The sequence below is a fragment of the Cryptomeria japonica genome, chromosome 10 (genome assembly GCF_030272615.1).
Source record: "Cryptomeria japonica chromosome 10, Sugi_1.0, whole genome shotgun sequence".
Lineage (NCBI taxonomy): Eukaryota > Viridiplantae > Streptophyta > Pinopsida > Cupressales > Cupressaceae > Cryptomeria > Cryptomeria japonica.
Window position 1 is genome coordinate 58859060 of NC_081414.1, and position 23115 is coordinate 58882174.

Here is a 23115-nt window from a genome sequence, read left to right on the forward strand (position 1 = left end):
ATCAATGAAAAAACTAATGCAACACATCCATAATACCAACTTCAACTACTTTGATCTGCTCGATCAGTCTATCCTCGATCCTCTCTTGTCTGTTTAATCTTGAGCTGCGCACTTCTGCAACTTCACCTTGCGCTTCACAGTCTCCTTTAAAGTCGAGAAACTCTACACCTACCCCATCAGTATACATTCCATCTTAATCTAGTGCAATTTCACAACCTTCATTCCATGTGGCATCCAGGTCAACCAGCTCTGCCACCTTGACTCTTCATGTCGGTCCACATAGGATTACCGGCCAAACATTATACCGATTCCTCCTTTCTGTCAGTTTACTAACCCTGCCAGTATGTCACATTCTACTAGTTCACTCATCACATCTGCACTTGTTGAACTGTCGGTGGAACACCTAAACTGGTCTCCAGACATGTCTACTCAAGGCATGTCCATTCCCACAAAGTGGGGAGACTTTTGCATTTGTACCTTGTCCATATCACCGGTAAGCTCTCTTGATGATACTATGTCATTAGTCTTGACAAACACTATCTTCAATCAAGCCATTCTTCCACTATCTGCATCTGCTCAGCTATGTCTTTTCCTTGATCAGCTCTGACCATATCTCAGTTGGTTTTTCAAGGATGACAAACTCATCATTCTTCATCTATACTGGCATCTCATCATGCCTTCTCAGTTGGTCTAGTTGAAAACCCTATTCTTTGATGAATGATGATGAACAACTAATACCCTAATTGGTACTAAGAGGGGGGGTGAATCAGTACATACAAAAATTCTCCTAGCCTTATCATATTAAAACAATGCTCACCGATTGTCTTCTCCACTAAAGTTAACCATGGCTATATCAGTTAAACATAGAAATACTTCAGATAGCTAAACCGTAAAACAAAAGTACTTCAAATAGCATACAACAAGTCTCAAATCTAGATAGCAATTTTACTGACTTGATCATGCATAAGATGCATTAGTAATACCACCTCCATTAGCTTTACATGCATATTCAACTAAACAAAGACTTCTCAATCATCACATGAAAAATACACAACCCATGATACACAAATTTTTCACATGGAAACCCAAATGGGAAAAACCACAGTGGGGATGAATACCCACAAGCTTGTTTTAAACTCTCTTGAAGTTCACTCTGTTAGGAGCCTAGTCCGGTTAAAGACTTTACAATAAGGTTCTGTTAGGAAACGATCCTGTTAGGGATCACTCGGTTAAGGGATGGCTATAAAATCTGGTTAAGGATTGAAACTTTGTTAGGAGTTACCTTGCTAGAGGATTTGACTAACTCAATAAACTTGAGCCACCTGGTTAAAGGAATTACAACAAAAGCCTGCTAAAGCTTACCTGATCAAGGGATTTACAATCTATTGAAGTGGTTAGAAAATAATAGATAAAACACCGATCTGAAGATAGCACACCTTGATAGGGCAAATCCTTTTAAGCTCCTCTCTTCTGTAGTCACAGTTTGCAAATCTCTCACTTAGTTTTGGAAAGTATCCAATCTCCCATTAAGTGGACACACACACACAACATTTTCCAACACATACAAAATTTGAACTACATCGATGTTATAGACAATCACTCTATTGAAAGCATAAACCCTAAACCTAAATTTTACAAAGACAGTTCAATCCTGACCATCTGATTACAAGCGGTCCAATCCTGACCATTCAAACCCATTGCATACAATCTAAATGAGATTGTGAAACATTCTGCATCTGGTATCATTCAGGATTTTCAACAGACCATCTAAATTAGATCATGAATCATTCTTCATTTGACATCGTTCAAGCTTTTCTGCATCTTCAAATTAATGACCCATCGTATGCTCTTCACCTACCAGATAGGAAAATGCACACTCCCAAGGTAGGACATTAATGTGTTCAGTCTGACATGGTATTTTATTCTTTACCTTGCAGGTCACGACACATCTTTGGTTGCTCTGCATAAGACAAACTGATAACCCTAGATTATCAACTGGTAGACATACTTAGTGAACCGCGATAGTGGTCCACTTCATTCTGGTTATCCATTACCGTTGTCGATATCCATACATATCAGTTCATACCAGTTCTTTTTGCTTAAACATCAATAAAAACTTCTTTTGATCTTCATCCTTTTAGAGCACTTATTGACATCAATGACAACATACATGAACACCGCTTCATCATATGCCAACAATCTCCCCCTTTGGCATTTGTGGCAATACTCAGTGTATCATTGCTCAGTATTCAAATAATCACCACCATCTAGACTAGTCAGTATGCATTCTACCACATATCTTCATCATCAGATATCTTCTCCCCCTTTGACAACAATGCTAGAGTGGAGGCACAAGTTTCCAAACTCCACTATGTTTCTCCCCCTATGGAGTAGCATCCTTTAGCACATCAATCCTGTTAGATCTTAACATTGTAGTACCTGACTGATATGGAGCACACATCTTTAATTAACTTCATGAAGGGGAAGAACCCCTAATTCACCTCTCAAATAGGTGAATTTAGTATTTGGTAAGGGCTTAGTGAATATGTCAGCTAGATGCTCCTTACTAGAAACATGTTCTAATACAACCTCTTTATTCTGAACCTTTTCTCTCAAGAAATGATACTTGAGCTCAATGTGCTTAGTTCTAGCATGCAATACCAGATTCTTGGAAATATTTATCGCACTTGTGTTGTCACAAAATATACTTACCGGTTCAGATATGACCACCTTGAAGCCATTCAATACATGCTTCATCTTGATTGCTTAAGTGCGATACATAAACGCTGCCACATACTCTGCTTTAGTTGTAGACTAGGAAATATAGCGCTTCTTTTTTCTCTTCCATGAGACTATTCTTCCACCAAGGAAGAATGCTCCAATAGTTGTGCTCTTCCAGTCGTCCACATTTCCTGCCTAATCTGCATCGGTGAATACTTTGAGATCAAAATCACCACTGTATGGATACCACAATCCATAATCAATTGTCCCTTTTAGATACCTAAGAATCCTCTTGACTGCTACTAAGTGGGATTCTCTTGGACTTTTCTAAAAATGGGCCACAATGTCCACTGCATGAACAATATCTGGTCTTTTGTGCACCACATAGTGCAGCTTACCGATCATTGAACAATACTCCTTCTCATCTACTAACTGGTGCAGGAGCACCTAGTTGAGCAAAACTCTCATTTTTTAGTATTTAATGCTTTCATGTTTGGAATGTCTTGTGTTAGGTTTATAATGTTTTTTTAGGTTGTTATGTGTCATTTTTAGTGGTTTTGATCTCATTTTGGGTTCAAGAGGTCAAGTTTTGCCTTTCAGGCTTTGAGTTGACAATTTTTGGCAAAAATGTGCAAAATTGCCAAAAAGGTCTTCTAATGCTTTCCAAAGCATTGAAACATGTTTGATAAGTGTTTTTAGGAATGTCTAAGGTGTTTAGACAAGTTGATAAGGTTAGATTGTCAAAAATGTCTTTTGGAGCAAGAAATGTTGTCATCTGGGCTTGCAAAAAGTTGTCAAAGTTGTCATTTTTGGGTTTTTCTTGAAGAATGTAGTTGTGAAAGCCTCCTATCCATACAAGGCTTGATAACTAATTGGATGGACTATAAAAAGACCTCCCTTTTCCTTGAATAATTTTTGTGATTGTAATGATTAAGAAAACTCAAGAAGAAAGATGAAATTCTGGTTCTTTTCTATGGTTTTTCCTTCCTTGGAGTAACAGTCCGTACTGTAGCACTTGTGTCCATACTGTACCTTCTGGGAAGTGTTTATTTTGATTATTCAATTCTCCTCAAGTGACCATTGTATTGGTTTTTCTTTTGCAAGTTGGTGTAATAAAATTTCTTCCATTTTGTGTGTGCCCTACCTTGTCAAGGGTTTGGAGTTGGAAAATGCCACAACTTGACTAATCTAGGCCTAGGTTCCCACCAAAATGGATTGGGTCAAGCTGATTCATGCATGTACATTGTGTAAATATTTCTTTTTGAATCAGAAGTATGTTTGGAGGACAAATTTGAGTGAAGATTAGACAAGTTTTGGGAACTTGACTAATAACCTTCTTGAAAACTCAAATTCTTGTAAACAAATGTATTGTACTATTAAACATGCCAAGCAATGAGTTTGATAAGTGTTACAGGTTAGCTTGATTCAACTTCAATAGTTGACAAGTTTGTAATTTGCAAGTTTCAACAATTTTTGTAAACAAAACAGTGAGTTCACTATTTTTGTGAATTGTGTTGTCAAAATGCTCAAGGAATGCTTTAAAAGAATTATCCAAGCCTTGTAACTATGAAGGAAATGTAATAGGAAGATTGATTAGTGTTTGGTAGACCTCATTGAGCTATTTTTCCAGTTCAAACTCCTTGTCATGCAGGACCAAAGATGTAGCAACAGATTGACTGGTAAAGGGGCAGTTTTAACAGTGACAGTGACATTTCAGTTGTTTTCCAAGTGTTTGGCATTATGTTTGTAGGGCAGTAGCAAGGGAAGGCTTGAATTTGGTGTGGTAGAAGTTCTAAGCTAGTTTGGAGGCTTGATTGGTGGAGTTGGGAAGATTTCTCTATGTTCTTTGGTCTAAACCCTACCAAACCCTACAATTATGCCACAAATAGTGGACAAACCTCATTTTGCACTAACAGTGTCCTAAACCATGAAAATCCACAAGCATATACCTTAAAAACACCATCCAAATCAAGTCTTTTATTGAGAGACCCATCGTAGAGCAGGACAAGCAAAAAAGTGTCAATTACCCCTCCACGGGCTAGTAGCCATTTTGACTGCATAACACACACTTTACAAGAACCCGATTGCAAGGAGGACTTTGGGACTCATGGAACTTTGTGAGATCGTCCTAGAATAGTGAAACAAATGACATATAAGACCTTGTATAGTGTGCAATCCCTCTTTGAGGTTTTGACCCTTGGTTGGTGAGTTCAGCATGCCAAAGGCTATGGGCCTAAAACTAAGTTTGATTGTCAAACCTTGAGTAAATCTTGTTGCTCTATATGTCCTTGTTGGAGTCTGCCAATGCACTCTGAAATAGTGAGTTTAATGCTAAAAGAACAAGGATTGAGAATGTGTAGATGGGTGGAGTGAGCAATTAAAGAAAGTTTGAGTAAGGGTGTGAGCTTTCACCAAGAAGGGAGGTTGATGGTGAAGACTTGTGGAGAGACCTATCAAGTGTAACTAAACTTGTTTTTGCAAACATCAGGAGAAGACACAAACAATACCTCTTGTTACCTTTTATGGCCTTTTGAGCACTTACCTAGGAACCTCCCTATCACTAACGTTGAATCATCTTCCTTAGTTAGTTTACAACCGGTCACCATCGATGTACCAACTGATTTTCTCTCCATGCAAAAGGTCTTCAATACCTCTTTGACATACTTGGACTGGGTAATGAAGATACCCTCTTTCATCTACTAAATCTGTAGACCAATGAAATTTTTTATCTCTCCAATCAGACACATCTCAAACTCTTTATTCATTTCATCTACAAATACATGGCTCATTTCATCGTCTCCTCTAAATATTATGTCATCTACAAACACTTCATAGATCAGAATCTGATCACCTTCAGATTTCAGGTAGATGATGTTGTCCTCACTTGTTCTCTAAAATCCTATCTTCACAAGATGAGAGTGTAAATGTTCATACCATGCTCTTGGTGCCTGTTTCAATCCATATAGGGCTTTGTGTAATCTACACACCATGTTACTATCTTTTGACAAAGGAAACCCATCTAGTTGCTTAATATACACTTCTTCTTCTAGGATTCCATTCAAGAATGTAGACTTCACATCCATCTGGTATACCTTGAATCCCTTAAATTCTGCAAATGTAAGTAGCATTCGAACACCTTCTAGTCTATCCACTGGGGCAAAGGTTTCTCCATAGTCTTCTCCTTCTTCCTTAGCATATCCCTTGCATACAAGTTTTTCCTTGTTCCTTACCATTGTGCCTTCTTCATTTAGCTTATTTCTAAAGATCCATTTGGTACCTATTACATTATTATGTTTTAGTCTAGATACCAAGGACCATGTTGCATTCTTTTCTATCTGGTCTAGCTCCTCTTCCATTTTTTTTATCCAGTCTTAATCGGTAAGTGCCTCTCTAGAGGTCTAGGGCTCAAATTTTGAGATCATGCAAGAATTTTCTTTCATCCTTCTTCTTGTAAGTATTCGTGCATCTTTGTCTCCTACGGTCTATGTTGGGACTCATAAAATTTGAGTAAATTTGAGAGGCCCATTTTGAAATTTTGTTATTGCACTTTCAAATGACCACCTAATCTATTTCAGATGGCCTAGTTTGAAGAACGGTAAAAAGGAGCTAGTTGATTATCAAGGGGTAAGGCTTGGGCAATATGTCCTATACCTTCTATTTGGCCTATGAAGTGTTCTACAACTTTCATAATTCAGTTTAGATCAGTTAAATAAGTACCTGTTTCAAGGGGTGAGCTAAAAGTGCATCATAGGTGCAAATGCAGATTTTACCAAGTGGCCTACTTTGAGGCTTTGCATTTCATTACCAGTTGACTGTCATGTTAAAAGGAGTATACCCTTGAATTTTATGCATATAGGTGAGTCCACATGTCATATTTCAAGTCCTCATGAATCAATTTTCTCAGTTTGGCAAGCTCAATCCATTTGCAATTTGTATTGTTTGCATAAGCCCCTATTTCAACAGGTAGCCATAGCCTCAATTTGCACGTGTAATAAATGCCTTGTTGAGTGCCATATCAAAATATTCATTCCAAGCTACTGCTAGTATGAAAGATAAGCTATGTTTCCAGTTTGGACCCCCTGTTAATCTATTTGATCAATTTTCCAAGATGATTTCTTGAGCTACTTTATTCAGTTTTTTGTACTTTCATTGCTACATCTATTAAAGTGGCTATTTTCATGAGCTCACCATTTGCAACTAGTCAGCCTTCTGGTAGAATTAAACATTTTGCGGTTTTCTCTATACTTCAAGGTATCTATGCCCCAAAATTGGGGATCCACGAAGACCATTTGATATTTTTAATGTGTGCACTTTGTGGTCCCTGCACATTGATTTTATTAGGTTCATAGTGCTGACAGAGCCATTTCGTCATCCTTGACCATTAATATTTCTTCACCCAGGATTTGTCTTGAGAAATGGTTTGGCAGGATGAAACTTAACATATCAGAGTACACACCTATCAGTTTGTGAATTCCTGAAAGTTGTTCTGACCAGTTTTAAAATTGCATCTTTGGGTTTAAATGCGAAAATGTGGCACAGTTGCCAATGAGTTGCAAAACTTAGTTTAGTGATCAGAAAATTATGCTGATGAACTTCAGAGGCATGTTCAAGGTGCCTGAGGCATTTCAAAGGTCAATTGCATGAAAACAAATTTTTTTTTAGTCAGACCCACTTTGGGGCCCGATCTGGCTCATGCCCTTGCAGTGTTGGTTTTATGGCGAAAATGGTCTTAATTCATGGTGATGCATATCAATACCAGCAAATGCACTTGGCAGCCATGTTAGAAAGGGGGCAATGTTAAATGAAATTGGCAGGTGTAGACCAAATCCCATGACTTTTCCAATCCTCCCTGTTGCATGAGTTTTGAAGTGGTTAACTGGGAAAATATCAAATACATCCAAACAAATGTTGTTGGTAGCCACTGCCATTTCTTCCCTTTCTTTCATGGAGTGGAGTTTGGGAAATTTTAAAACCTCAAACAAGCAAATTGATAGGTGTGAAGCTTAATTCCACAACCTTGCCCAACATTCTTCCTACGTAGTATGGGAAAAGCTTTAGAAAGGTTGTGAATGAGTTTCCAAGCAAATGCAATTAGCAGGCGTTGAGACAAGTCTCCCTTACTGCACACAGGTTGGAGTATGTGAAAGGTTGAATAAAACTTTCAAATAAATGAACTTTGTAGGTTTAAGCCCAGGTCTATCAAAATTTGCCAGCATCTTCCCTACTTGGTATGGTGAAAAGGCAATAAACCTTCAAGCAAATGCAAATTCCAGGCAAAAACGTTTATCCCACATTGGTGGTGAGAAGGAAACTTTTTGCATTTAAATACAAAAGCACACACATTCATAGTGTCAAAAGCTTGAAGGCTTTTAGCAAGAGGCAGCTAGCAACCCGGTGGACCCCACACATGTGTACAAATCTTGAGGCACCCATTTTTTGTAGTAAAAAGGCAAATTAACCAGTGAGCAAGTTGCAGGTGATTGAACAACCGTCGTTGATCTGCTATACAAAGTTGCCTAAACATTACCCTTTGCGGATCAGCGAATAGATGGTGGGCCCGGTAGGTGAGCAACTCATGTATTAAAGATCAAGCAAGTTGAGGAAGATCCAACAGTTGTCATTGATTTTCTATGCGAAGATGCATGCCAGTTAGCTATCACGGCTCAACGACTGATGAGGTGGCGGTCTAGCTAGTAGGTCCAAGTGGCAAGACTGGTGAGGTGGCGGACAGGTGGTAGATGAGGTGTCATCCCAGAGGACTCACGACTAAATCACAGGGTGCCATGTGGTGGGGCACAAAAGATAAAAATGGGCAAAAATTAAAATTAAATGTACAATCCAGACTATAGATAGAAAAATTCAAAAATTTAAAAGATGGTCTGCATTTGGGATTAATTGATTGGAGGGGCATTTTTTACCCAAATATAGACATATTGTATACCGTTGTAAAGCTTTGAGAATGAGGAATTCAGTTCTGTAGTTATTTTTAACAAACATCAGATATTTTGAGAGCAATTACCATGGGAAGGAAGAAGGAATGTTTTCAGTTGGGGAAAGAGGACACTTGGCAATGTGTCATGAATTCTAATCTTTTTTCCTCTCCTTCATATTCTCTATTCTTTTCATTTTGTAAAGGTTCTAGATTTTTTGTGAGCAAGGCTCCATAATCTTGGTTTCCAGTTCTGAATTTTTCCAAATTTGTACAGTGTAATGTCTTCTTTCAAGTAACGGAGTTTTATCTTCTTGTTGTAGGTGTTTCTAGTTGCAGGTTCTTATGTATGTAAGGGATGCATAAATTCACACAAGATTGTCTCTAGATATTTTTTTTTTTGTTACAAATTAAATCGTCAAGGAGGCTGGAATTTGTCATCTCAAGGAGACTGTTGTGATTGTTTGCAGGCATTCTTTAAGGAAGAATTTAAATTCTATAATAAATCATGAATAATGGAATATATTTTCAAGATTTGATGATTTTGTGAGTGAGCTTAGTAATGCATTTATGTAAGGCATTAATGTAGGAATACTTAATGATGAAGATGGACTTGTAGTAGAAGTTTTCATTTACAGTTTGATGTATGACTTTGTTTCCCTTGGATAAGGCATTGGTGTTGCAATTCTGGGGATTCTTAGAGATCTTAAATAAAAAATCAGAATATCTTTCTTTACTTTCATGTTTGTAGTTTTAGTTTGCTCCACCTATCTCATGCTTCAACTTAGTTGAGATTTCAATGTAGATTTAGCTCGTCTACGGTAACCTCCTAGTTGTTAAGCCTTATAAGATCTATCTGCTTTTATTGATTCTGCCATATGTGTGTAATGGGTTCAATTCAATGCATCAAAGGTACACCCACCTAGGTTTTGCAGAGCCTAAAGAGTAGAAGGATTCATATCCTTGTTATGTTGTCCAAGCCCTGAAGTATTTCATAGATCAATTGCAGGTGAACTTGGGTTAACCAGTTTTGGTGAACAACAATCTTCTTTGGATCATGATGTAGTCTTACATATATAGGGATGACTATAGTAGGTTCCTCTTGCTTGTCTTCTTTATTATCAGCTACATTTTCTCCTTCACCAACTCCAACTTCTACCAGTGTGGGAACATTGAGGTCTTTACTTGTTTCTTTCTTAATCGGTCCCTAGAAAGATACACCCAGTCCATCTTCCACTTTGTTGTTGCAGGTTTCCTCAGGCTCCTCAAGGGATTCATCAACCCTAACATTTATGCTCTCAATAATTTTCTTAGTTCTATTGTTATAGCACCTGAGAGCTTTGCTCTTAGTGGAATATCCCAAAAATATTACTTCATCACACTTGGCATCAAACTTGCTCAGGTGCTCACCTCTCTTGATATAACATTTACTCCTAAACACTTTGAAATAACTCATAGTGGGAGTCTTCCCAGTCTAGTTTCATAGGGGGTTTTGTTTTTCCTTTCTTGATGAGTACCCGATTCATGGTATAGACTGTAGTGCTCACCGCTTCTCTCCAAAATGTGTGAGCAACATTTCCTTGGATCAACATAGTCCTTGCAGCTTCAACCATACTCCGGTTGTTTCTTTCTGCTATGCCATTCTATTGTGGTGTCCTAGGGGTAGACAATTTCCTCTTGATGTCATTCTCTTCACGGTACTTGTTGAATTCATCAGAAGTGAATTCACCTCCTTAATCGATTCTCAAGCATTTTATCCTTTGACTGCTTTCCTTTTCCACCAACTCTCTAAAGGCTCTAGACTTTCCAAATGCCTCCAATTTGTCTTTCAAGAATGTGACCCACATCATTCTTGAGCAGTCATCGGTACGAATCATGAAATACCGATCTCCCTGAATACTTCTAATTTTCATCAGACCACACAGATCAGTGTGCACAAGATCAAGTAAGTTCTCTGCTGAAAAAGACTTACCTTTTAATGTTGAGGAAGACATCTTCCCAAGTTGACATTCTCTGCATAAAGCATTCTCCAATTTGTTGAGCAAAGGCAATGCTCTTACTGCCTTGATCTTACTAAGCTTTACAATATTGTCAAAATTTACATGGCAAAGTCTCCTATGCCATATCCAACTGTCATCAAATTTTTCCATCAGGCACTGATTGATTTTGGCATTCAGCTGAAACAAGTTTCCTCTAGTCTGCTTACCAGTGGCAATAAGTTCACCACTCTTTCAAATTATACTACAGACTCCTCCTTTGAATTTGAGCATGAGTCCTTTGTCGTTTAGCTGGGCCACACTCAGGAGATTATACCTAAGGCCTTCCACCTAGTAGACATCATTTTCACTGCTCTTTCCATTTAGTGAGATGGATCCTTTTCCTTTCACCATACATGTTGCATCATTGCCAAACCAAACAACACCACCATCATATTCTTCAAGTGAAAGAAACTTTCTCCGATCACCGGTCATGTGATGAGAGCACCTGCTATGAATGATCCACTCATTAGAGTTGTCAATATGTGAGACAAGGGCATTCTGATCAAACAACTCCTCTTTGATAGCTACAAATACTATGTCCTCATTCTCTTCATCCTTAGACTCCTTATTGGTAGCACTTTCATCTACTACAACAAGGCAATTTCTTCTCCCTGCTCCTTTATACTTCCTAAACCTCTCCGATTTATCCTTATTTCCATTGTTAGGACAGTTAACAGCTATATGTCCTATCTTATTGTAGGAAAAGCACTTCAAAGGGAGCTTACCTTTATATTTTCTGGTGCCTATTGGAAGTCTTTTGGCAAGAAGAGCTTCAAACTCCATCAGAATCTCCTCATTGTCTATGTCTCTGTTTGGCTTGGATTCATAACTGGTACTGACCTCTTTTCCTTTCCTAGTCGGTGTGGAGGAAGAAGATGCCCTAAAGGCTGACTCGGTATTTTGAACACTTCCATCATAGCTATTAAATTCATATCTAGTCAATTTTGCAATAATAGAGTCTAAAGATACCTTGGTTTTGTCCATAGACCTTAGCTCTTGAATAGCGGCAACCCTGATTGCATAGATCGGTAAGAGTGTTCTCATAAATTTACTAACAACAGTCGCATCACCAATTTTTCCACTAGTGCTCTTTATATCTCCAACAACAGTCTTGATGCTTATGCCAAATTGTTGAATGGTCTCTCCTTCAACCATCCTCATGTCTTCAAATTTTCCTCTAAGGCTCTCTTCCTTAGCCTGCTTGACATGCTCATCACCACCATAAATGGTTTCCAGAGTGTCCCATACATCCTTAGGATTTTCCTTTTCTTGTACATCAATGAGCTCAATATCGGACAAGCTGCTAATAAGGGCTTCCATGACTTGCCCATTTTCTTGAATCTCTCTTTTTTGATCATCGGTCAGAGTGCCAGTGGGGATTACATAGGAATTCTCAACATAGCTCCAGTGTTGAGCACCCAAAATCTTGATATAAATATTCATTCTCTCCTTCCATATTTTGAAGTTATCCCTATTGAACTTAGGACCTTCCATCTTCATCATTACAACAAGATCTTTTGCCTCAAGCGGTTAGGCTTAAATCATCAAGGACCTGGATTTTCTCTAATACCAATTGATGGATGATGATGAACTAGTACCCTAATCGGTACTGAGAGGGGGTTGAATCAGTATAGACAAAAACTTCTTCTAGCCTTATCATATTAAAACAATGCTGACCGGTTGTCTTCTCCACTGAACTTAACCATGGCTATACCAGTTAAACACATAAATACTTTAGACAACTAAAATGGTAAAACAAAAGTACTTCAAACAACATACAACAAGTCTCAAATCTAGATAGCCATTTTACTGACTTGATCATGCATAAGATACATTAGTAATACCACCTCCATTATCTTTGCATTCATATTCAACTAAACATAGACTGCTCAATCATCACATGAAAAATACACAACCCATGACACACAAATTTTTCATGTGGAAACCCAAATGGGAAAAACCACGGTGGGAATGAATACCCACAAGCTTGTTTTGAACTCTCTTGAAGTCTGTTCTGTTAGGAGCCTAGTCTGGTTAAAGACTTTACAATAAGGTTTTGTTAGGAACCAATCCTATTAGGATCACCCAGTTAAGGGATGGCTATAAAATCTGGTTAAGGATTGAAACCCTGTTAGTAGTTACCTTGCTAGAGGATTTGACTAACTCAATAAACTTGAGCAACTTGGTTAAAGGAATTATAACAAAAGCCTGCTAAAGCTTACCTAGTCAAGGGATTTACAATCTGTTGAAGTGGTTAGAAAACAACAGGTAAAACACTGATCTGAAGATAGCACACCTTGCTAGGGTAGATCCTTTTAAGCTCCTCTCTTCTGTACTCATAGTCTGTAGATCTCTCACTCAGGTTTGGAAAGTATCCAATCTCCAATTAAGTGGGCACACACAAACAACATTTGCCAATACATACAAAATCAGAATGATATCCACCTTATAGACAATCACTCTATCAAAAGCATAAACCCTAGACCTAAGTTTTACAAAGACAGTTCGATCTAGACCATCTACTTACAAGCAGTCCAATCCAGCCCATTTAGACCCATTGCATATGATCTAAATTAGATCGTGGAACATTCTGCATCTGGCATCATTTAGGCTTTTTAGGAGATGATCTAAATTAGATTGGGAATCATTCTCCATCTGACATCGTTTAAGCTTTTCTGCATCTTCAAGTTAATGACCCATCTTGCATTCTTCACCTACCAGATAGGAAAAATGCGCACTCCTAAGGTAGGACATTAATGCATTAAGTATGACATGATATTTTATTCTTTACCTTGTAGGTCATGACACTTCTTTGGTTGCTCTGCATAACCCAAACCGGTAACCCTAGATTATCAACTGGTAGATATACTTAGTGAGCCCCAATACCGGTCCACTCCATTATGGTTGTCCATTACCGTTGTCGATCTCCATACATACTAGTTCATACCAGTTCTTTTTGCTTGAACATCAATAACAACTTCTTCTGATCTTGATCCTTCTAGAGCACTTATTGACATCAATGACAACATACATGAACATTGCTTCATCATATGCCAACATTCTTTTGTACTTGAGGCATTCCTTTTGTTTCACTAGTGAATCTAGTGTGAGCCTTCTAACACTTGCCTTCACCTCTTCCTCCTTATCTCACTGAACTATGATGTACACAATTCATAATAGGAGATAAGCTCCACTTATCGGTGTAATGACACCTTGTCTTCTGCATACTGCAGTGCACTTCATGTGACTTCCCTGTTTGTGTAGCATCTCTTTAAATAAGCACATGTGATATAATGTGAGCCCATTCAATGTCAGTCATTGCTTCTCATGATGACTACATCTTCATCCAGTGGGAGTCCTATTGTTTTGCAACCTCACAACATACCGGTGACCTATTCAATCTTCTCTTCTGGTATTGATGTGATTTAGATAACATTTTGTCTCCTCATCACAAACAACCTCTCAAACACCTCTCTAACTCATCACACAAGTCAGGAACTAACTTGTGTACTGGTGACCCCTAAGGTCATCTTCCTTACCTTACCGGTGTTCATCAGCACAAGGTGATATCCAAGATATCACATCCTGTACTCCTCCATAGCAGTGTTGCACATACATCTCTTCTACGGGTGGTCATCCCATACCGTTTGATATCAATGCTAACAAGGATTGCCAGATGCCCAATTATAAGGTGTGACACCATTTTGTGTGATCTCCCAAATTTCCTTGCCAAGACATCTCTAACGAGTCTCCATCTGAATCTTCCATATAGTGTATTTTGTTGCATCAAGCCTAGGAATATCTCTCTGAAAGATAGCTCTAGATGAACTAGATGAACTTGAACTGTTAGACACCATAGGATCTTCCTCAAGCAGTTAAACTTTCTGTAGAGAGGACCAATGCTTTGATACTAATTGTTAGATAGTTCAAATAATCAAAAGATGACTGAGAGGGGGGGGGGGTGAATCAATTGTCTTAGATTACCAGAACCTTAAGCAACTAAAAATTTCATACCGAACCCAAAACATTAATACCAGAATGCTTAAACCAAATACCAGAATAGAAGTTAAACCAATTAAGTATAAACAATAATCACAGAATAAATACCATCCACATGAAACCAAGATTTATACGTGGAAAACCCGGTAAAGGGAAAAACCATGGTGGGAAGCCTACCCATAGTTAGATGATACTTCTACAATAAGTATATGAATTAAAATTGAGGGGCCTGCACTTGTAAGAAGGCCAAGATCCTAGAGCGTAATTTTGATCACAAAAGGAGCCTCACTGACTACATAGAAATCCAAACTACAATCTGGAGAAGTGTTTGAACCTCAAAGATAACATCTCCTATGCCTGAGTACAGTTCTAATTAAGCTCAAATACTGGAGGACTAAATCCTCTTGCATTAACCCAATTCAATCTCCAATGATCGACCAAATCTTCTACCTAAATGATATTACATTATTTGCACATTACATATCCATTTCCCATTCTTGTGACCATTAACATGATTATCTACAATGAGATCTTACATTATATTTACAAACCCTCGACCATAAACAATCAGGTCGGCCACCAAATAATAAACCAATTACATAATTACAAACCATGTCATCCTTAGACCAAATAAATAATATCTAACACATAAGATATCCTAGAAACACATCGAGAGTTCCAATCCACACGTTTCATTAAAGCTAGTCCATAACCTAGATCAACCGAGACCTAATATAGGTCCATACGCTAAAGAAATGATGTCTATCCACCAATTCTCAAACATGATCACCATCAACATTGTAAAACTCCACCAGAAGCTACACTAACACCACTTATCCAATTCATCAAAGATCTTCATCAAAAAGCTCTATCAGTAAAACCCTCGCCGGAACCAGAAGCCAGGCTTCTAAGAAAATAGGATAGCATTCGATCACCAGACCATAACCAACTTACTGAATATGAACATGAGTATCATGAACAAGCCAATTCCATAACCAAATCATAGTGGACCCTATAGGATCATGCTAGATCCAAACCAACCAGAAACCACTCAACCTACTGGGACTAGAAGGGTGTCGATAAGCATCCAAACAACTAGTGTTGGCATCAATGACAAAACATCAATGCAACACATAATCAATTCCTCTAAATGGCCAACACTTTTGGCTTCCAAATCTTGGCTCATCCTTATGGTAAGGGCTTCTAGATCTCTCCTTAGATTTGCCTTATCATCATTCAAATTTTCCACCTCATTAACCAAGGAATCAATATTTGATTCCTCAGATGAACTATTTTCACTAAGTTCCATCAACTACTTAGTCAGCGCTCTTCTCTTAGCCAATTAAGATTTGTACTTGACCTTTAGTTTAGCAAGGGATTCTTCAGATTCTGCAAGCCTGTGTGAAAGCTCTTTGTAACTCATTGAACCTTACCCCATGTTAGCCTTAAGGATATTTCCCAAGCAGTTAAGCCTTTAAGGGAATTAGGCTTTGATAAAAATTGTTATTATGAGGATCTGGTAACTACTAAGAGGGGGGGGGGTGAATTAGCAGTTAAACAAATTCTGCAATACTTCAGAAACACTTCAAAAACCAATATCGGTAGCTAATCAAACAGTCTTCAAACCAAATTTACCAAACTATTACTGGTAGCTACTTAAGTGTTCATCGTTAAGAAAACATAGCAAAGACATCAAATGAATAACTCAACAATCCATCCACAACATGAACACATATATTTTTCACATGGAAACCCAAATGGGAAAAACCACGGTGGGAATTAGCACCCACAAAATATTTGCACTCTTTTGGATTGCGCCTAGTTAAAGGCCTAGCCCGATTAGGAGCTTTAAAATATGCCTGGTTAAGAGAAGACCCTATTAGGAGTCACCTGGTGAAAGGATTTCAAACTGATGTAACTGTTAGGGAACAATAGGGCAAATGATCTAATCAGAGCACTTCCTTTCTTGCTAGTACAGATTATTCATAAACTTGATGTCATTTCTTGTATGGAGTTTTCCTTCATGCAAGCACATGTCTGTTTCGTGAATGGGATCTTCTCCTTTCTTAAAATGGTACGCCTATTATGAACAATCTCTCCTTAGATAACTTTTGTGAATCTTCTTCTTTCTCTCTCTTTAAAAATTACCTCTTCTATTGTGTTATTCATAACTTGATGTCCTTTCTTGAATGGAGTTATCCTTCATGCGAGTGCATGTTTGTTCCTTGGTTAGGATGTATTCCTTGCTTGAAATGGTACGTCTCTTATGAGTAGTCTCTCTCTAGAAGTTGTGTAATTATTCCCATTGTCCTACACTTGAGGGGAAATTATCTCTCTCCTTATCTCTTTCTCTAAGGATCCACTTTTCCCTATTGTGTGGATGGTGTGAGTTTTATTACTTAATGTCATTCCTTGTGCAAAATTGTTGGTTGTTTGCCCAAGGATTCTCTCTTATACAAGAGGTTTAAGTCCTTGATTACAACCTCTTTCACACTTGGTAATGTACATCTATTATAAATTCTCCCATCCCCATTGGGGATAAAAGTGAGTCATCCTTCATCAAGAATCTCTTTCACCTAGGAATAGGTGGAAGAATTGAATTCTTGTTCTCTCCTTTGCCTAATTCTAGAAGATGTTATATTTGTCTAATAAAACTTCTCTTGGAGGTAGATGTCTTTTGAAGAAAGATCTCTTCTCCTCCAAGGATCTCCTTTACACTTAAAACAAGATATCTCTTTTCAACTATCTTATCCTTGCTTGGAGAGTATTCCCTCTCTCGCTTGGATTTATGACATTGTTGCATAGCGGATATCTTCTTTGTGATGAAGGTAGGTATCCTTGTTCTACTTTCCTTAAAATATCAACATTAAACTATGTTGACATATTAAGGGGGGGCACCCACACTGCTCCTTTGTACTATACTTCTCTTGTGCATTGTATAGTGGTACATTCTTGAAACCAGAGGGCAGCCTCTCAAAGCAAGATGTCATCACTTTTCTCTTGTACAGTGGGTCATTCTCAGAACCAGAGCATAAACTCTTACAACGAGTTGATGCTACTTTTTCCTGCTAGAGTGGGTCATTCTCAGAACCAGAGCACAAACTCTTAGAGAGAGATGTCATCACTTTTCTTTTGTACAATGGGTCATTCTTGGAACAAGAGCATAGACTCTTAGAGAAAGATGATGCCACTTTTCTTCTATGCAGGGTGATTATTCTTGGAACCAAAGAACAGACTCTTAGAGAGAGATGTCACACCTTTCTTGAAACTTACACTATACATCTTATATAGGTTGTAGCATACTTGGGCATAGACTCCTATGAGGCACTTCAAACCTCACTTGCACACATGCGCTTGAGGTTGGGTGGAACTAACGGTGCTCCCACTCTCCTCCCTTACATGGATCACCCAGACAGACTCTGTGGGCTAGATTTCCATAGAATTTTCTCCATGGATCACCTAGTTTTAGGGGTGAGATGTCCATGGTTTCTCTCTTGTTTCTTTTCTTCTCATGGATCACCAAAGTGTGTACTCATGTCCTCTCTCTCCTTCCTCTCATCAACCCCTAGTTTTTCTATTGATGGTTCATGGATGATGTCATCTTTTCTCTTTTATGTGATCACTTGTGTTTATGTGGTGGCATTTGTCTTTGTGTTTCAATTAGTTGTTGAAACATTTGGATATTGAGGTCTCTTCAGCTAGTTGGTTTGTGGTCTTGTGTCTTGTCTTTGTTGTGTGTCTTTTGTGCTTGTTCTTGTTCTTTTTTTGTTTTGTGTGGTCTTGAATATGTTTGAGTGAGTTAAGATCCTAAGATTGGGGGCTTGGTTCCTCAAGATTAGTGACATCTTATACTCCTTGTGATCTTTCTCTGTATCTCTCATCTTCATCTCTATTTCTTCTACCTTATCGGAAGTAGTTGTGTAAACCATAGTCCCGCTAAAGTGGGGGCTAAATGTAGTGTCATAAAATTGTGCCCCCTGCAATTTTAACCACATCTGAAGTCCTCACTTTTGTGATGATATCCTCCTTCCTAACCAAGACCTCTTAAGGTGGCCCTATGTTGGGTTTGCCTGGTTTCCTATGCACAATCCGACTTTGGGGTTTGCAATTCTTCTTTGTCGACCTTCAGTGATTGAAAATTAATCCTTGAGGCATGTATAAAAGGATATTCAATTCCCTCATTTGACATAAGGGAGGCGATGCATGAGCAAGATAAGGATAATAAGCAAAAGTCAAGCAAAGGGTCTTCATTATCAAGCATTCAACTCTTATTTATTCATCCATTGGAGCAAAATTACAACATTCATTTGTAAGCATGTGTGTGCGTTAGGGTTTTGTCATGTTACATGCTATTTCATGCAACACTTATGGTTACATTCAAGAAGCAAAGCAATTATTATCGACAAATTGAAGATTTACAAGGTATATAATTCCATTATTTACATTTCAACATTTGCAATTACTTTCTTTCAAGGTTGATTCCTCTACCAAGGTTTTACTAAGGCAAACCCCTATCCACAACCCTTCTCTCCTTCTTTTTTGTGTGTAGGTTGCAAGTGCACAACTATAATTGTAGGTTTGGGCTTCATTTCCAAAGATGGAGAAACCCTTTTCGTTTCACAGATTTGTTGGTGGACCATGTACACTATCACCATGGTGCTGACAAATTTTCTCCAAATTTGTAGGACACATTCTTATCAATCTAATTAGCTCAAATTTAAAGTTGCTACGCGATCCCGAACCGGTAGCTCCTCATTTCACTCATTTTCTCTCTTTTTTCCACATAGTCAACAAGTCAACTTTCTTATTTACAAAATAGGGCAAAACACACTTCAACCCTTGCAATCCACCTTGGATTTGGATCTGGTAGATTCAAGCCCCTCTTTTGAATGTAAAGTTTCCCCAAGTGAAAACCATCATAGTGACTTCCTTTCTCTCTCCTAGGTGGGGAGTCACTAGGGTTCAATTTTTGCCTTTATAGGAATCATATTTTATTACCCACATCTTCCCATGCTTGTCTCTGATCTCGTCTACCTTTGCCTTGCCTTTCTAATCTGATTTATTCATGTCTACCGAAGCACTCTTGTTCACATTTTTACTTCTGCAATATTTTGCAATGTGACCGGTTTTATTGCATGCATGACAAACAACATTCTGCATAGGTCTGAAGTTCATCTAATTTGGTATCATCCTTCACTGGTTAGAGATATGTCCAAACATCCCACAAGCATAGCATCTCTTGTTTTGAAAATTATTCAGTACTACTTTGCACATGTTTGACTTGTGACCAAAATTATTACATATGAAACACTGACCAGTAAAGGTAAGACTATTGTTCACATTATTCATTCCTTTATTCACCCTACTTCTACATTTATTCTCCATATGACCAAATTTATTTTAAGTAAAGCATCTATCATTGAGTTTATGAGCATTAGGCTATCTTACAAGAGGATTATTGTTCTTAGGCTTTACACTACTTTGTCCAGTTCTAGAGGATTCTCCTTTCTCAAATCCAAGTCCTCACATGTCCTTTCCATGTCTCTAACTTTCTAGCATCTCATTAAGCCTTGTTGAGCTAGCATTGAATTTGTCTTTGTATTCATTTGTAATAGTAAGTTCATCTCTTAGGGCAACAATCTGTCTTTCAAGTTCTTGACCATTATTACTTGATTGTGTCAACTCAAGCTTCAACTGATCATTCTTATAGGTAAGCCTAAAGAATTCATCATCTCTTTCCTTCAATGATTGAGTCAAATTCTCTTCGATCTTCTTTCAGTCCTCAATCTCTTTAGTCAACCTCATCATAATGGATTGCATCTCATTCTTCAATGCAACAATCTCTCTCTCAAGCTTGTCTACTTTGTCCTGATTTTCCATGCATTGATCTTCTTTCTCCTTCAGCTTGTCCACCAAATATTTCCTCTCATCTCTTGAAGTGTTCACTTGATCCTTCAAGTCATTAATGAATTCTTCAACTGCATTCAGGTTTCTCTTTAAGCTACTAATCTCGTTTCTTATTGTATCAAGATCCTGAAGTTCCGCATTAAGCTATCTCTAAAAAATGGAATCTATTGATTCAATCTCCCGGACCTTCCTCAAGTGGTTAGGCTTCCTCAAAGGAATTAGGCTCTAATACCAATTGTTGGAATCAAGGAACACTGAAAGGGGGGGTGAATTAGTGTTCTACTGGCTAACAAATTTTCTAAATTAACTTTAAACCACCAAAAGCATAAGCATGAAAATTAAATGCATAAACACAAAACAACCAACCACAAAATCATAACACCAAGATTTTTACATGAAAACCCAAATGGGAAAAAACATGGGGAGATTTGAACCCACAATATTATTCCACTATGGACAATAGCTAAACAATATTACATGAGGGGGAATGCACAAGTATTTAGGCACACTACCTAGAGCTCACTGCTCAATTATAATAAGGGATACAACCCCGAAAGGCTCACTGCCTTACTAATCAATTACAATGATTAAATATAGTTAAAGAACTCCTAATTAGCATCTGACATGCATAGTTGAGTTTTGGTTAAGTATAAAATCTCTGACTGTATTTGCTCTACAACTCTTCTTTGTTCACTGTCTCAGTCAACTACTAGATCAAGAATACGCACATGAAACTATGATACAAATTAATCTCGATCACCACTCGATCGCATATCAATCATACCTCAGTTCAAAATGATCTTCTACATTGGTCTAATATATCTGCAATCACAAAATAATCATTTATCAAGTCAGCCTATTGATGTAACGTGTAGTCATATATCGGCTTGATCGGATCACCAAAGATAAATGTGGATCACCCAATTGATGATAAAATGATGTTTCTATGTCATCCCCATCATCCCATGCATGACTCATAACACCACAATCATTGGAAATATTCTGGACCAAAACTGCTCTGTTCAACCTGAATTACCGGTTAACTAGCTATCGGTTCACATCCACTTCCAGATATCAAGATCCGTGATTGTCGGGTAGGAATATAAAGAAGAGTTTCCATCAATGACAACCCTAAACCACTAATCAAGCATCAATAGCCACCAGATGAGTGTCAATTAACAACAATGAATATGGTCATAGGTTTCATAGCTAGGAGATCCACTAAAGTAGTAGGTTTGATGTTTTCTACGTGCTCAAGGAAGATTGGTGAAGGTGTTTTAGAAAAGTCTCCATAATGGTTGTGTTCAACCCTTGCAATGTTCCATTCGTGTTCAAATTAATGTAATAAGGTGGGAATGTTTGAGTATTACATTAGTGGGTAGATTTATTTTTAGTTTAGATTAATTAAATTTTGCAATTACAATATGTTGGGACTCATTAAATTTGAGTGAATTTTAGAGGCCCATTTCAAAATTTTGCTCTGCATTTCCAAATGATCATAAAATGAGTCAGTTTGAATGGCCTATTTAAAGAGAGGGTAAAATGGAGCTAGTTGATTTTCAAGGCATAAGGCTTGGGAAGTGTGTCCTACACCTTTCATTTGGCCTATGCAGTGTTGCAACTTTCAGATTTCAGTTTGGATCAATTTATCAAGTACCCATTTCAAGGGGTGAGCTGAAAGTGCATGTTAGGTGTAAATGCAAATTTTATTGAGTAGCCTACTTTGAGCTCCTATATATTTTGCCTTGTTGATTGTCATGATTAAAATGGATTCAATTCTATGCATAAATGTGAGTTAGCATGAAAAATTTCAAGTCCTTATGAATCCATTTGCTTAGTTTGTCGACCTCAATCTATTTGGAGTTCGTATGGTTCGACAAGTCCCCGTTTCAGCTGCTAGTCGGAGCCCTTTTTTGCATAAGTGTAAAATTTGCCTCAGTGAGTGTCATGTCAGAATGTTTGTTGTAGGCTATTTTTGATATAAATGACGAGCTATGTTTGAAATTTTAAGCTCCTGCCAATCCATTTGATTGGTTTTCAAAAAGGTTTCTTGAGCCATCTGTTTCAGTGATCCATACTTTCATTGCTATATCAATTAATGTAGCTATTTTCATGAGTGCACCATTTGCACCCAGTCATCCTTTTGGTTAAACTAAGAATTCAAAGATTTGATATTTTTAAGAAAGGCATCATGAGTTGCCTACGCATTGACTTCATCAGGTCCGCAATGCCGACAAAGCCAGTTGGTCATTTTTGACAATTAATATCTCTTCACTCGGGAATTGTCTTGAAAAACTATTTGGTATAGTTCATGCTTGTATATCAGAGTACACGCTTGTCAGATTGCGAGGTCCAGAAAGGTGTTTTGACCAGTTTGAAAATTACATCTTCGTGATTAAATGTGAAAATGTGGTGCAGGCACCTGAAAGTTGCAAAACTCAGTTTGATGATCCGAAAATGGCACCAATCGATTCCAGAGGTATGTTTAAGGTTCGTGAACCATTTTGAAGGTCAATTGCA